The sequence below is a fragment of the Cucurbita moschata genome, unplaced genomic scaffold, assembly GCF_002738365.1.
Source record: "Cucurbita moschata cultivar Rifu unplaced genomic scaffold, Cmos_1.0 Cmo_Scf00026, whole genome shotgun sequence".
NCBI classification, from domain to species: domain Eukaryota; kingdom Viridiplantae; phylum Streptophyta; class Magnoliopsida; order Cucurbitales; family Cucurbitaceae; genus Cucurbita; species Cucurbita moschata.
This window is the reverse complement of record NW_019268542.1, coordinates 3061018-3074382: the sequence shown is the minus strand read 5'-3', so window position 1 is coordinate 3074382 and position 13365 is coordinate 3061018. Positions and strand designations below refer to the sequence as shown.

Here is a 13365-nt window from a genome sequence, read left to right as displayed (position 1 = left end):
CTTTGTTTCGGTCACTTTCCAAGTGCTCACTAAGTTTGAGATCACATAAAATGGGTCCATAGCTCAGTGGTAGAGCATTTGACTGCAGATCAAGAGGTCACCGGTTCGAACCCTAAAATGGGTCCATAGCTCAGTGGTAGAGCATTTGACTGCAGATCAAGAGGTCACCGGTTCGAACCCGGTTGGGCCCTTTTAGCTCAGTGGTAGAGCATTTGACTGCAGATCAAGAGGTCACCGGTTCGAACCCGGTTGGGCCCTTTCACTTATAGATCAAGAGGTCACTTCACTCACTTTTTGAGTGCCCACTAAGTTTGAAATCAACCAAAATGGGTCCATAGCTCAATGGTAGAGTATTTGACTGTACGAACCTGGTTGGGCCCTTTTACTCATTTTTGCCATGAACGCAATTCTTTTTCGTTTGCATGGAATGATATGTGATCACTTTGTTTCGGTCACTTTCCGAGTGTTCACTAAGTTTGAGATCACCTAAAATGGGTCCATAGCTCAGTGGTAGAACATTTGATTGTAGATCAAGAGGTCACTCCGGTCACTTTTCGAGTGCTCACTAAGTTTGAGATCACCTAAAATGGGTCCATAGCTCAGTGGTAGAGTATTTGACTGTACGAACCTGGTTGGGCCCTTTTACTCATTTTTGTCATGAACGCTATTCTTTATTTCGTTTGCATGGAATGATATGTGATCACTTTGTTTCGGTCACTTTCCAAGTGCTCACTAAGTTTGAGATCACCTAAAATGGGTCCATAGCTCAGTGGTAGAGTATTTGACTGTACGAACCTGGTTGGGCCCTTTTACTCATTTTTGTCATGAACGCTATTCTTTATTTCGTTTGCATGGAATGATATGTGATCACTTTGTTTCGGTCACTTTCCGAGTGTTCACTAAGTTTGAGATCACCTAAAATGGGTCCATAGCTCAGTGGTAGAGCATTTGACTGCAGATTAAGAGGTCACCGGTTCGAACCCGGTTGGGCCCTTTCACTTATAGATCAAGAGGTCACTTCACTCACTTTTTGAGTGCCCACTAAGTTTGAAATCACCCAAAATGGGTCCATAGCTCAATGGTAGAGTATTTGACTGTACGAACCTGGTTGGGCCCTTTTACTCATTTTTGTCATGAACGCAATTCTTTTTCGTTTGCATGGAATGATATGTGATCACTTTGTTTCGGTCACTTTCCGAGTGTTCACTAAGTTTGAGATCACCTAAAATGGGTCCATAGCTCAGTGGTAGAGCATTTGACTGCAGATCAAGAGGTCACCGGTTCGAACCCGGTTGGGCCCTTTCACTTATAGATCAAGAGGTCACTTCACTCACTTTTCGAGTGCCCACTAAGTTTGAAATCACCCAAAATGGGTCCATAGCTCAATGGTAGAGTATTTGAATGTACGAACCTGGTTGGGCCCTTTTACTCATTTTTGTCATGAACACAATTCTTTTTCGTTTGCATGGAATGATATGTGATCACTTTGTTTCGGTCACTTTCCGAGTGTTCACTAAGTTTGAGATCACCTAAAATGGGTCCATAGCTCAGTGGTAGAGCATTTGACTGCAGATCAAGAGGTCACCGGTTCGAACCCGGTTGGGCCCTTTCACTTATAGATCAAGAGGTCACTTCACTCACTTTTTGAGTGCCCACTAAGTTTGAAATCACCCAAAATGGGTCCATAGCTCAATGGTAGAGTATTTGACTGTACGAACCTGGTTGGGCCCTTTTACTCATTTTTGTCATGAACGCAATTCTTTTTCGTTTGCATGGAATGATATGTGATCACTTTGTTTCGGTCACTTTCCGAGTGTTCACTAAGTTTGAGATCACCTAAAATGGGTCCATAGCTCAGTGGTAGAGCATTTGACTGCAGATCAAGAGGTCACCGGTTCGAACCTGGTTGGGCCCTTTTACTCATTTTTGTCATGAACGCTATTCTTTATTTCGTTTGCATGAAATGAAATATGATCACTTTATTTCGGTCACTTTCCGAGTGCTCACTAAGTTTGAGATCACCTAAAGTGGGTCCATAGCTCAGTGGTAGAACATTTGATTGTAGATCAAGAGGTCACCGGTTCGAACCTGGTTGGGCCCTTTCACTCTTTTTTTTTTTCCTTTCATTCTTGTCACGAACGCTATTCTTTATTTCGTTTCCATGGAATGAAATGTGATCACTTTATTTCGGTCATTTTCCAAGTGCTCACTAAGTTTGAGATCACCCAAAATGGGTCCATAACTAAGTGGTAGAGCATTTGACTACAGATCAAGAGGTCATCGGTTCGAATCCGATTGGGCCCTTTCACTCATTTTTATTTTCTTTAATTTTTGTCATGAACACTATTCTTTATTTCGTTTGCATGGAATGAAATGTGATCACTTTCCAAGTGCTCACGAAGTTTGTGATCACCCAAAATAGGTCCATAGGTCGGTGGTAAAGCATTTGATTGTAAATCAAGAGGTCACTGATTCGAACTCGGTTGGTCCCTTTCACTCATTTGTTGAAATTATCAAAAGATATTTCAATTCATGCCACATTGAAGAAGAATGTAGTTTAAGAGTTTTTATTTACGTTGCAATTACATAATGGTTTAATTATGACCAGGAGCATTTGTGCTTTTTTTAGCCAATGGCTAAGTTTCTTTGCAATTCTATGTAGTTTAGGTTGTATGTAGAATCATTCAAGCTAGACATGATCGATCTTGCTTGTGGAGTGATTGGAATCTCAAACAATGTTCTTGCCTCGAGATATTCGATCAACAAGGTAATCCGAATCTTATTCCCCTTGTAATTGATTCCTTATCTTATCAAACACTATTCTTTATATCGTTTGCATGGAAGGAAATATGATCACTTATTCTTAATCAATGTTTCCGAGATCCAGGGCTCACTAAGTTTGATATCACACAAAATGGGTCCATAGCTTAGTGGTAGAACAGTTGACTACATTAGATGTCACTAGTTTGAACTTGGTCATCAATGTTTTAAAAATCCATGTAGGGCCTCATGGCGAATTTTGGTCTCCTTTTTCGTAGTTTATTTGGTCACTTACCAAGGGTTCACTAAGTTTGAGATCACACAAAATGGGTCCATAGCTCAGCCTATAGAAGATTTTTGCGTAGATCAAGGTAAACTTCTAAAATAGACCGAGACATAGGGTCCTAGTTTATTTCCAATTCTCGACATATCCTCGCATTTATTAGAATAAAACTCTAACATGAGACAGGGTCACTAAGGTTGGTTACTTACCGAGGAATCATGGGTCCATAGGTCAGCCTATAGAAGATTTTTGCGTAGATCAAGGGTGAACATCTAAAAAAAGACAGGGAGATAGGGTCGTAGTTTATTTCCAATTCTTGACCTATACTCGCATTTATTAGAATAAAACTCTAACACGAGAGCTTACAAAGAGGTCACTAAAGTTGGTTACTTACCGAGGAATCACTGAGGTTAAATTCATACAAAATGGGCCCATAACTTAGTGATAGAACATTTGATTGTAGATTAGAGGTCATTGGTTTGAATTTGTTTGGCCCCTTTTATTTATTTCATATTCCTTTTCGTTTTGCTATGGACACTTTTCTTTATGTCGTTTGCACGAAAGGAAATGTGACCACATATCCTAATATTTGGTAGAGAATGTCTCAGTTTTGTGGACGAACACTTGACCTATCTGTAGCATTATGCCAAGCTGAATGGTAATAGCGGTACAACTTTAAAAAATGACATCAAAGATATATTGGTGGTAGATGTTATGAAATTCATTCTAATTGATGAATATCCTCAAGTAACCATTGTTAATGTTACTCGAAATGTTTGTGATGCATATGATCGTTGGATAACCGCCAATGAACAGGCAAGAATCTATATTTTGGCAAGCATATAACTAATGTTTTAGCCGAAAAGCTAGAGAGCATGACTACAACATATGAGCTGATGGATGTTTGGAATGAACGTTTCATTCAAGTACTCTATAATTCTTGTATGAATTTAAAACCAAAACAACATTTAAAAGATGAAAACAAAACATTAACTAATCGAAAGAAGCGTTTGAATTTTATCTTAAAAAACTAGGGATTGGGGTACGGGATACAAAGAGACCATATTTCAAATACTAAAAGACTGACACCTTAATATAATACCCTTTGTGATTGCACAGTGTCAGGGTCATGCTTGTCCAAGGCGTGTGTCCATGGCCGCATGCCCGTTATACGCCGAAACCCTTGCCTTGTACTACTTTATTGCTTTCTTTTACTGCTTTCATGTTGTAATATTTCCTTTGTTTTTTTCTAAGAGTATGACGTTTCGGCGAAATCATGGCTACACCTAGTACACATGAAATGCCTCAAAATGTACTATAGGGGGATGCGACTAGTTTTCAAATTATCCCTACCCGACAAGTTATATACTGTTTAAGCCGCCGTTGTTGACTTTTTGCTTGCATGCTATATAACACTACTCTCAATCTCTCTCTCATTATTGCTTTCAAACTCTTTTTCCAAAACCTCTGCCCCATTTTCTAAGATATCTTTTCAAATTAGGGTTCGAGGCTTGAGTATACGTTGCCCGACCATAGGCAACGCGATTCAAAGTTGGTTTGACTCACTCAGTGCTGAGAGTGAGTGCCGCACAATCGCTAAATCTGCTGCCAATAAAAGGCTATTGTGACAGTTGGTATCATAGCCTAGTTGACTCCAAAGTGACTTGATAGACATGTCTACAACCAAACGGTTGAATAAGTCCCACGTCGATTGACTAGTTGAAATAGAAGAACAGATGCAATACTTGCGGGAAGTCTCCGACAGTATTCGATATCTAGACGAGCGAGTGAAGGAACTCACTGATAAGAGCCTGGCCGTTGACACAATAACGGGTCAGTTAGATGCTTTGTCCATTCAAGAAATGATGTATCGAATGGAAAACCTAGAAACAAAAACCGCAATGATGGTGGTTTCGAGCGAGGAGACAGCTCGACAGGTTTTGCTAGCCTGATTGAGGAGCGAGTCGATGGCTTAGACAGCTCCCAAAAAATGATGTTTTCGATGGTCACTGAGCTACTTAAAGATGTGAAGGCATCCCTTGACGTAGTCAAGGTGGAAATGGCGAACATAAGCGCTAGAGTAAATGTTGCTGTAAGGGCGGTGGATAAGCAAGCCCCTACCCAGAGGACAATGCGACCCAACAAGGTCAAACTTCTAGAGCCCAAGCCCTTCTCTAGGGCTCGAGATGCCATGGTCCTAGAGAACTATATCTTTGACCTTCAGTCGTAATACTTTAAGGCGACTAACCCTGAGACAGAGGAAGAAAAGATCACCATGGCGACCATGCATTTAGTTGAAGATGCGAAATTGTGGTGGGTTTCGAAGTGTGTGGACATCTAAGAGGGTTGATGCATAATAGACACTTGAAAAGACTAAAACATGAGTTTCAGTCTAAATTCTTCCCATAGAATGTTCAGATCATAGCCAAAAGGAAATTTCAAGATCTTTAACACATGGGTAGCATTTGAGGGTGTGTTAAATTCTTGTTACTCATGTTAGACATCCGACAAATGTCCAAGCTAGATAAGATCTTGCCGTTCATAGAATGACTGAAGCCATGGGTGAAGTCTAAACTTTATGAACACGACATAGAAGACCTCTCCACAGCCTATACTATGGTTGAACGATTGGTCGATCTGAGCAATGAATAGTCTCAAGACACAAGGCGAAACCCAGCCTCTTCGAGTGGAGGTAATCGCAACCATACATCCAATCCACCTAGACTGAGATGAGGGGACAAACCGAGGACCGGAGGGGGAGAGAGAAGCCAACCCCAACAGGGGACTGGTTTCTTAGGCAAGGGGCTTCACAATCTGAACCACTTCAGTCGGCCACCTCCCTCTTGCTTCTTATGTAGAGGGAACCACAAGGTTTGAGTGCCCAAAGAAGGCGTCACTACAAGCGTTCCAAGCCGCATTAGACGCAGACTAAGACAAAAAGTCTGAGGGTGAAGAAGTTGAAAAAGCGTTGAACATAGAAACTCCTCGGATGGGAGCCCTAAAGTTCCTATTTGCACATCAAAAGAAGACTATGGAGCAAAAAGAACCGATTGAAAAAATTCTCATGTACATAGAAGCATGGATGAATCACAAATTGGCCAAGAGTACGATGGTCAATTTAGGAGCCACCCATAACTTCATGATCGAGACTGAAGCAAATCGGTTGAACATCAAGTGGCATCAAGACTCGGGAAAGATGAAGATCATCAACTTTGTGGCCCTATCAATCTTTGGGATAGCGAGAAAGGTTGCCCTCAAGTTAGGAACATGGAGTAGTCTAGTAGACTTTGTGATCGTCAAAATGGACGACTTTGATGTGGTACTCGGGATGAAATTCCTATTGAAACATAAAGTGATCCCCATGCCTTTGGATAAATACTTAGTCATAACAGGATCAACCCCTACCGTTGTCCAGACAAGCTTAAAAAAGCCTGAAGGAATCAAGATGATTTCGGTGCTCCAGTTTAAATGAGGTCTTGTGTGTAACGAACCCACGTTCATGGTCATCCCTGTGGTTGAAACTAAGGGAACGGTTGAATTTGTTCCCATAGAAATACAACGCGTACTAGAAGAGTACTGCGAAGTAATGCCAGAGAGTCTAGCAAATACCTTACCACCTCGTCGGGGCATAGACCATGAGATCAAACTGATGCCTAGGTCGAAACCCTCGGCAAAGAACGCCTATAGAATGACTCCACCTGAGTTAGCGGAGCTATGAAGACAACCAAATGAACTACTTACTATCGGATTCATCATACCTGCAAAAACTCCCTATGGAGCCCCGATGTTATTTCAAAAGAAGGACGAGAGTCTTCGCCTATGCATAGACTACCGCGCCCTAAACAAAATCACGGTAAAAAATAAGTATCCTTTGCCCATCATTATAGACTTTTTCAATCGACTACATGGTGTGAAGTACTTCTCGAAACTTGACTTAAGGTCGGGATACTATCAAGTTCAAATTGCCGAGGGAGATGAGCCCAAAACGAGTTGCGTCACTAGATATGGGCCATTTGAATTCCTAGTCATGCCGCATTCTGTACATTAATGAACCAAGTCTTCCACGAATATCTCGATAAATTTGTGGTAGTCTACTTGGACGACATAGTGGTTGACAGCTCCACCATGGAAGAGCATCAACACCACCTGCGATTAGTTTTCAAAAAGTTGAGAGAACACCAACTATATGTGAAGAGGGAAAAATGCGCGTTTGTGCAACAGCGAATCAACTTTCTCGGACACGTAATCGAAGCAGGCAGGGTGGGTATGGAAGAAGAGAAAGTCAAAGCCATCAATGATTTGAAGACCCCCTCTCTAGTAATAGAAGTGCGCTCCTTCCTTAGGTTAGCAAATTATTATTGATGGTTTGTTGAAGGATTCTCGAAGCTGTCAGGTCCCTTGACTGAACTACTAAAGCAAGGAAACAAGTGGAGTTGGACTCCACATTGTCAAGAAGCCTTTGACAACTTAAAGAACGCCATGATGGAAGGGCCAATTTTGGGGATTGTTGATGTGAGGAAACCCTTCGAAGTCGAAACAGATGCGTCAGGCTTCGCCCTATGGGGCATCCTATTGTGAGAGGGACAACCCATTACATATGAGAGTCAAAAGCTAAATGAGGCAGAAAAAAGGTACGCAACATCTGAGAAAGAAATGCTAACAGTAGTCCATTGTTTACGAGTTTGGAGGCAATACCTGTTGGATAAAAGCCTAAGGTTTCCTTATTTTTCTTTTAAACGTTTTACTCCGTTATTGAATATTTTCTTTTGAACATTTGACAAACACGTCAAATGGATTACTAATTTTTTAGGTACGCATCTGTAGGGAAGTGGCACAGATTTAGTTAGCCACGACCATTTTTAGGATAAACTAATTATTTAAATAGGTGAATGTGATGAGAAACAAAATCACCCTTCTTTAGTCAATCAAATCCCAAGATTTCTCTCTCTTTCATTTTCCGTTTTCATTTTCTTCAACAAATTTCCTTGAGTCATTTTTTACTCCGTCGACGATTTCCTCTCGATTGCCAAAAGTCAACAAGTGGTATCATAGTCTGGCTTAATCCACCGGTGGTATATCATTGCAGAGTAGTCAACTTTATCAAAAGTCAAGTTGATTAGCTCAACTTGTTAGAACATAGACCTAACAACACACAGGTATCAGGTTAAGTAGAAGAAAATGCAGAGCACGAAAATTCACACATCGTAGGGTCCATCCCTGACAAGTTCAGTCACTCCTCCACGCCGCCGTTGAGTGCCGGCATCTCCATCACCACCGCTAAGAAGGCGGCGCCGCGAAGATGAACGTCGAGTTGTCGTCGAGCGAGTGATAAGGGAGACGACTGCCTCTGTGCAGTACCCGATGCTGAGGAGGTCCAACTACAATGAGTGGGCCTTGTTGATGCCCGTCAACCTATAGGCGAAACGGTTGTGGCACGTTGTCGAGCTGGAGGAAGGAGAAACGATCGAGTACCGAGAGGATCGGCTGGCGTTCGCCGCCATATTATGGTTTGTGCCTTTAAAGATGTTGGCATCTCTCTCCACCAAGCGCACCGCGCAATCGGCCTGGGAGGGAATCAAATCCCGTCGGGTTGGTGTGCAGCGAGTGTGGGAATCCAATATCAACCTCGAAGATCCGCTTTAAGGATGGAGAATCCGTTGATGACTTTTCAATGCGGATCACAGGGCTCGCCAACAGCATCACCACTCTTGGTGGGAGCATCAGCGAGCAGAAATCGTGAAGAAGATGCTGCAGGCCGCCCCCAATCACCTCGAGCAAGTCGTGATTTCAATCGAGACATTACTTGACGTGAACGACCTAATGATGGAAGAGGTGATCAGAAGACTGCACAACGTCAAGCAGCGGAAGAAGAATGCCGCTTCAGCTGTCAACAATGAGGGTCGCCTACTCTTCACTGAGGAATGACTTGCACGCCTAAAGCTTCGCCACAACACCAGTGAGAGCAATGGATCCTCCAGCCACAAAGGCAGTAAGAAGCCATGAAAATCTCGCGAGCAATTTCGCGAGCACACGCACGGGAAAGAGGGGGATCAAAAGAAGGAAAGAGGGGGATCAAAAGGAGTTGACCGGCTAGTGCTGGAACTGCAGGAAGAAGGGCCACCTGAGCAAGAATTGCTGGACCAAGTTCAGGAACAAAGAGAAGGCCCATGTGGCTTGATCCGAGGAGGAATTTAATGACCCAGATCCACCGCTAGCAGATATTGTCCTCTTTGAGCTTTCCCTTTCGGGCTTCCCCTCAAGGCTTTAAAGCTCATTTGCTAGAGTAAGGTTTCCACACCTTATAAATGGTGGTTTGTTCTTCTTCCCAACCAATGTGGGACATCACAATCTACCCCTCTTCGGGGCCCAGCGTCCCGCTGGCACTCTTTCCTTCCTCCAATCGATGTGGGACCGCCCCCAAATCCACCCCCCTTTGGGGCCCAGCGTTCTTACTAGCACATCGCCTCTTGTGTACCCCCCCTTCGGAGAATAGCGAAAAGGCTGGCACATCATTCAGTGTCTGGCTCTAATACCATCTGTAACGACCCAGATTCACCGCTAGTAGATATTGTCCTCTTTGGGCTTTCCCTGTCGGGCTTACCCTCAAGGCTTTATTCGATGTCCACAATTTCGATTCCAAATCCACGGAGGTATTCGACGTGGCGTAACTGCTCGTCCAGTAAGCGTCGAACCCGAGGAAGAGCTCCAACTAGGCGTAACAAAGACACCGACTAGGGAGCCAATTCAACTGAAGGAGGAGCGAGTGTTAGCACACACCGGTGAGCCGTTGGAGCTCGTGCACGGTGATATCTGCGGGCCCAACAAGCCGCCGACCCCAGGCGGCAAGACCCTCTTCCTCCTGCTGGTCGATGACAAAAGCCGCTTCATGTGGCTGATCCTACTGTAAGCGAAAAGTGAGGCGACAAAAGCAATTAAGCGCATTCAAGTGCGAGCGGAGGCCGAATGCGATAAGAAGATGTTAATGCTATGCACGGACCGAGGTAGAGAATTCACCTCAGCGAGCTTCGGTAAGTACTGCGACGACATCGGCATGCAGCGGCAACTAACGACGCCCTACTCCCCCCAGTAGAATGGGGGGTGGAACGCCAAAATTAGACCATCATCGAGATAGCAAGGTCATTGCTGATGACGATTGGGATGCCTAGGAGGTTCTGGGGAGAGACGGTAATGACGGTCGTCTATCTCTTCAATCGATCGCCAATGCAAAGCCTCAACAGGAAGACGCCACATGAGGCCTAGTACAACAAGAAGGCAACGGTACACCATCTTTGAGTGTTCGGCTGCATCACATTTATGAAGGTAGCGTGTCCTCACCTCGCCAAGTTCGATCCCAAGGGGCTAAAGGTCGTCTTAATCGGCTAAGAACCTGGGAGCAAGGCGTACAGGCTCTATGATCCTGCGGGGGGGCGTGCTCACGTGTCTCACGACGTCATCTTTGACGAAAGCACCTTCTGGTAGTGGAATGACGTGATCGAGGCAGACCAAAACCCAAATCAATTCACGATGGAGTACCTTGTCAACGAGCCGAGAGAAGGAGGAGCGCAGCATCGGGAATCGCCGCCGCCAGCAGCTGCATCCCTTGAACCAATGGAGTTTGCAACACCACGGACTACGGATTCAACGTTGGATACCGATCACGATGATGATCTGGTGGCTAGGTAGCGGAGGATGGAAGACCTAGTGGGAGGAGGCGAACCACTTAGACTGAGGGCGCCTGAACTCGAACAAGAGGTGGTCAAACTGCATGTCATCAACGTAGATGAACCAAGCACCACGAGCCTCACAACGCTTGAACTTCAATGACAATACCCTACTATCACTGAAGTTCAAGCGTTGTGCCTCTGAGCATGACATGTACATGCACAGCCACGACGAGCAGCGGCTGATCGTGGGAGTGTACATCGACGACCTCATAATCACTGGAGGCGACATAGAAGTCCTCGAAAGATTCAAGAGGGAGATGTCAAAGAACTTCAAGATGAGCGATCTCGGCGTGCTCAACTACTACCTCAGCATCAAAGTGCAACAAAGTACTGTCGGCGTCACCATCTGCCAAAGTGCATACGCGAAGAAGCTGTTGAACACAACTGGGCTTGCAAACAGTAACCCTACAAGGACGCTAATGAAGGCCGGTTCCAGCTAAGGAAGGCCTGCACTACGACGGCAGTCGACGCCACCAATTATCGCAGCATTGTCGGGAGACTGCGCTATTTGGTAAACACATGCCTTGACCTTGCTTATTTCGTTGGATACGTGAGTAGATTCATGAAAGCACCTAGGGAGGAGCATCTTGTGGCTGTCAAGCGCATCCTGCGTTATGTAGCTGGAACCAGAGACTGGGGTGTGAGATACTGCATAGGGAGAGGAAAGAAGAAGCTTGAGCTGGTCGGCTACAGTGATAGTGACATGGCCGGTGATGTTGATGATCGTAAGAGCACCAGCGGGACGATTTACTTCTTCTCAGGCGGTGCGATCTGCTGGCAATCAACTAAGCAAAAGGTAGAGTTGCTTTATCTTTTTGCGAAGCAGAGTACATTGTAGCTTTCACGGCAGCAACACAGGGGGTTTTGACTTGCGCGACTAATAGAACTCATCGGAAAAGAAGGCGATCCACCAATGCTTTACGTGGACAACAAAGCTACAATCTCCCTTATCAAAAATTCAGTTTTGCACGACCGGAGCAAGCACATAGAGATCAGGTTCCATTACATTTGGGAGTGTGCAGATCGGGAGCTTATCAAGATTGATTTCATCCGAATAGAGGAACTGCTTGGAGACATATTCACCAAGTCTCTGGCACAGGTAAAATTTGAGGAACTCCGTTCAAAGATCGAAGTTTAAATAATAAGGTAGATATACCATAGGTTTTGGAGGAGATTGTTAGATAAAAAACTGAGGTTTCCTTATTTAGCTTTTACATGTTTTATTGAGTTATTGAATATTTTCTTTTTGACCATTTGACAAACCCTTCGAATGGATTACCAATTTTTTTTAGGTGAATAGGAAGTGTCACAGAGTTAGTTGGCCACTTTCGACCATTTTAGGATAAGTTAATTATTTAAATAGGTGAATGGGATGAGAAACAAAATCACTTTTTTTTTTTTTTTAAGTAAATCAAATCCCAAGATTTCTCTCCTTCCTTTTCTGTTTTCATTTTCTTCCAACAAATTTCTTGGGCCATTTTTTACTCCGTCCATGATTTCCTCTCGATTGCCAGAAGTCAACAATACTTCCTTGTAGCTAAATTTGTAGTCAAGACAGACAACAGTTTCATATGTCACTTCTTTGACCAACCCAAGTTATTTTCGAAACAAGCGTGTTGGCAAGATTGTGTGGCCGAATATGACTTTCAGTTCGAACACAGGCAAGGTAAAGCAAATCAAGTTGCAAATGCCCTAAGTTTGAAGAGCGAACATGCAGCCCTATGCATGCTAACTCATCTACAAGCAAGTAAGTTGAGCGGGATGATACGAGGAAGTATCGAAGAACACCTAGCCAAAGAGTCGACCGTCTAGGCCATCATGCAACTAGCCAGGGAGGGGAAGACTCGTCAGTTTTGGGTCGAGGACAATTTATCTTCACCAAGGGAAATCATCTTTACGTCTCCCGTTCGGGGAACCTAAGGAGACTCCTACTTAAAGAATGTCATGACACACCATGGGCAGGCCACAACGGATGGCAAAGAACCTATGCCCTCCTAAAAAGGGTACTATTGGTCGAACCTCCACGGCGATGCGACACAGTTCACAAAGACTTGTCTTATCTACCAACAAGACAAGGTTGAACGAAACAAAATTGCTAGACTGTTGGAACCTCTACCGGTCCCTTCCTGACCATAGGAAAGTGTTTCTCTAGATTTTATCACACACCTCCTCAAGGTAGGAGAAATGGAGTCCATCTTGGTCATTGTCGACAGGTTCTCCAAATATGTCACATTCGTCCCAACTCCCAAGTCATGCTCTACCGAAGTGACTGCACAACTATTCGTTCGACAAGTTGTCGAGTTGTGGAGTATTCCCACTAGCATTATCAGTGATCGTGATGGGAGAATCACAGGGACCTTTTGGACCGAGTAGTTCAAGCAATTTGGTTGAGCCTAAACATCTCTTCGAGCTATCATCTCCAAATTGACGGACAAACTGAAAGGTTCAATAGTATGCTCGAAGAGTTCTTACATCATTTCATCGATGCGCGACAGAAAAAACTAGGCACAGATGCTCGACGTTACTCCGTTTAGCTTCAATTGTCAGCAAAGCTCGTCGACAGGAAAAATCCCTTTTGAAATAGTATGTGGTAGACAA

The 13365-nt window shown here is 44.0% G+C and overlaps 7 non-coding genes across 7 annotated transcripts; all 7 read left to right on the top strand.

Annotated features, from left to right (window-relative positions):
• The first annotated feature begins 119 nt into the window (after positions 1–119).
• Positions 120–191, top strand: TRNAC-GCA. The gene has a single exon. It is a non-coding gene; the product is annotated as a tRNA-Cys (tRNA).
• Positions 192–922: 731 nt separating this feature from the next.
• On the top strand, positions 923–994 carry TRNAC-GCA. The gene has a single exon. It is a non-coding gene; the product is annotated as a tRNA-Cys (tRNA).
• A 235-nt stretch (positions 995–1229) lies between these two features.
• On the top strand, positions 1230–1301 carry TRNAC-GCA. The gene has a single exon. It is a non-coding gene; the product is annotated as a tRNA-Cys (tRNA).
• Positions 1302–1536: 235 nt separating this feature from the next.
• On the top strand, positions 1537–1608 carry TRNAC-GCA. Its single transcript has one exon. It is a non-coding gene; the product is annotated as a tRNA-Cys (tRNA).
• A 235-nt stretch (positions 1609–1843) lies between these two features.
• TRNAC-GCA lies at positions 1844–1915 on the top strand. The gene has a single exon. It is a non-coding gene; the product is annotated as a tRNA-Cys (tRNA).
• A 114-nt stretch (positions 1916–2029) lies between these two features.
• Positions 2030–2101, top strand: TRNAY-GUA. The gene has a single exon. It is a non-coding gene; the product is annotated as a tRNA-Tyr (tRNA).
• A 131-nt stretch (positions 2102–2232) lies between these two features.
• Positions 2233–2304, top strand: TRNAC-ACA. The gene has a single exon. It is a non-coding gene; the product is annotated as a tRNA-Cys (tRNA).
• Positions 2305–13365: the final 11061 nt, after the last annotated feature.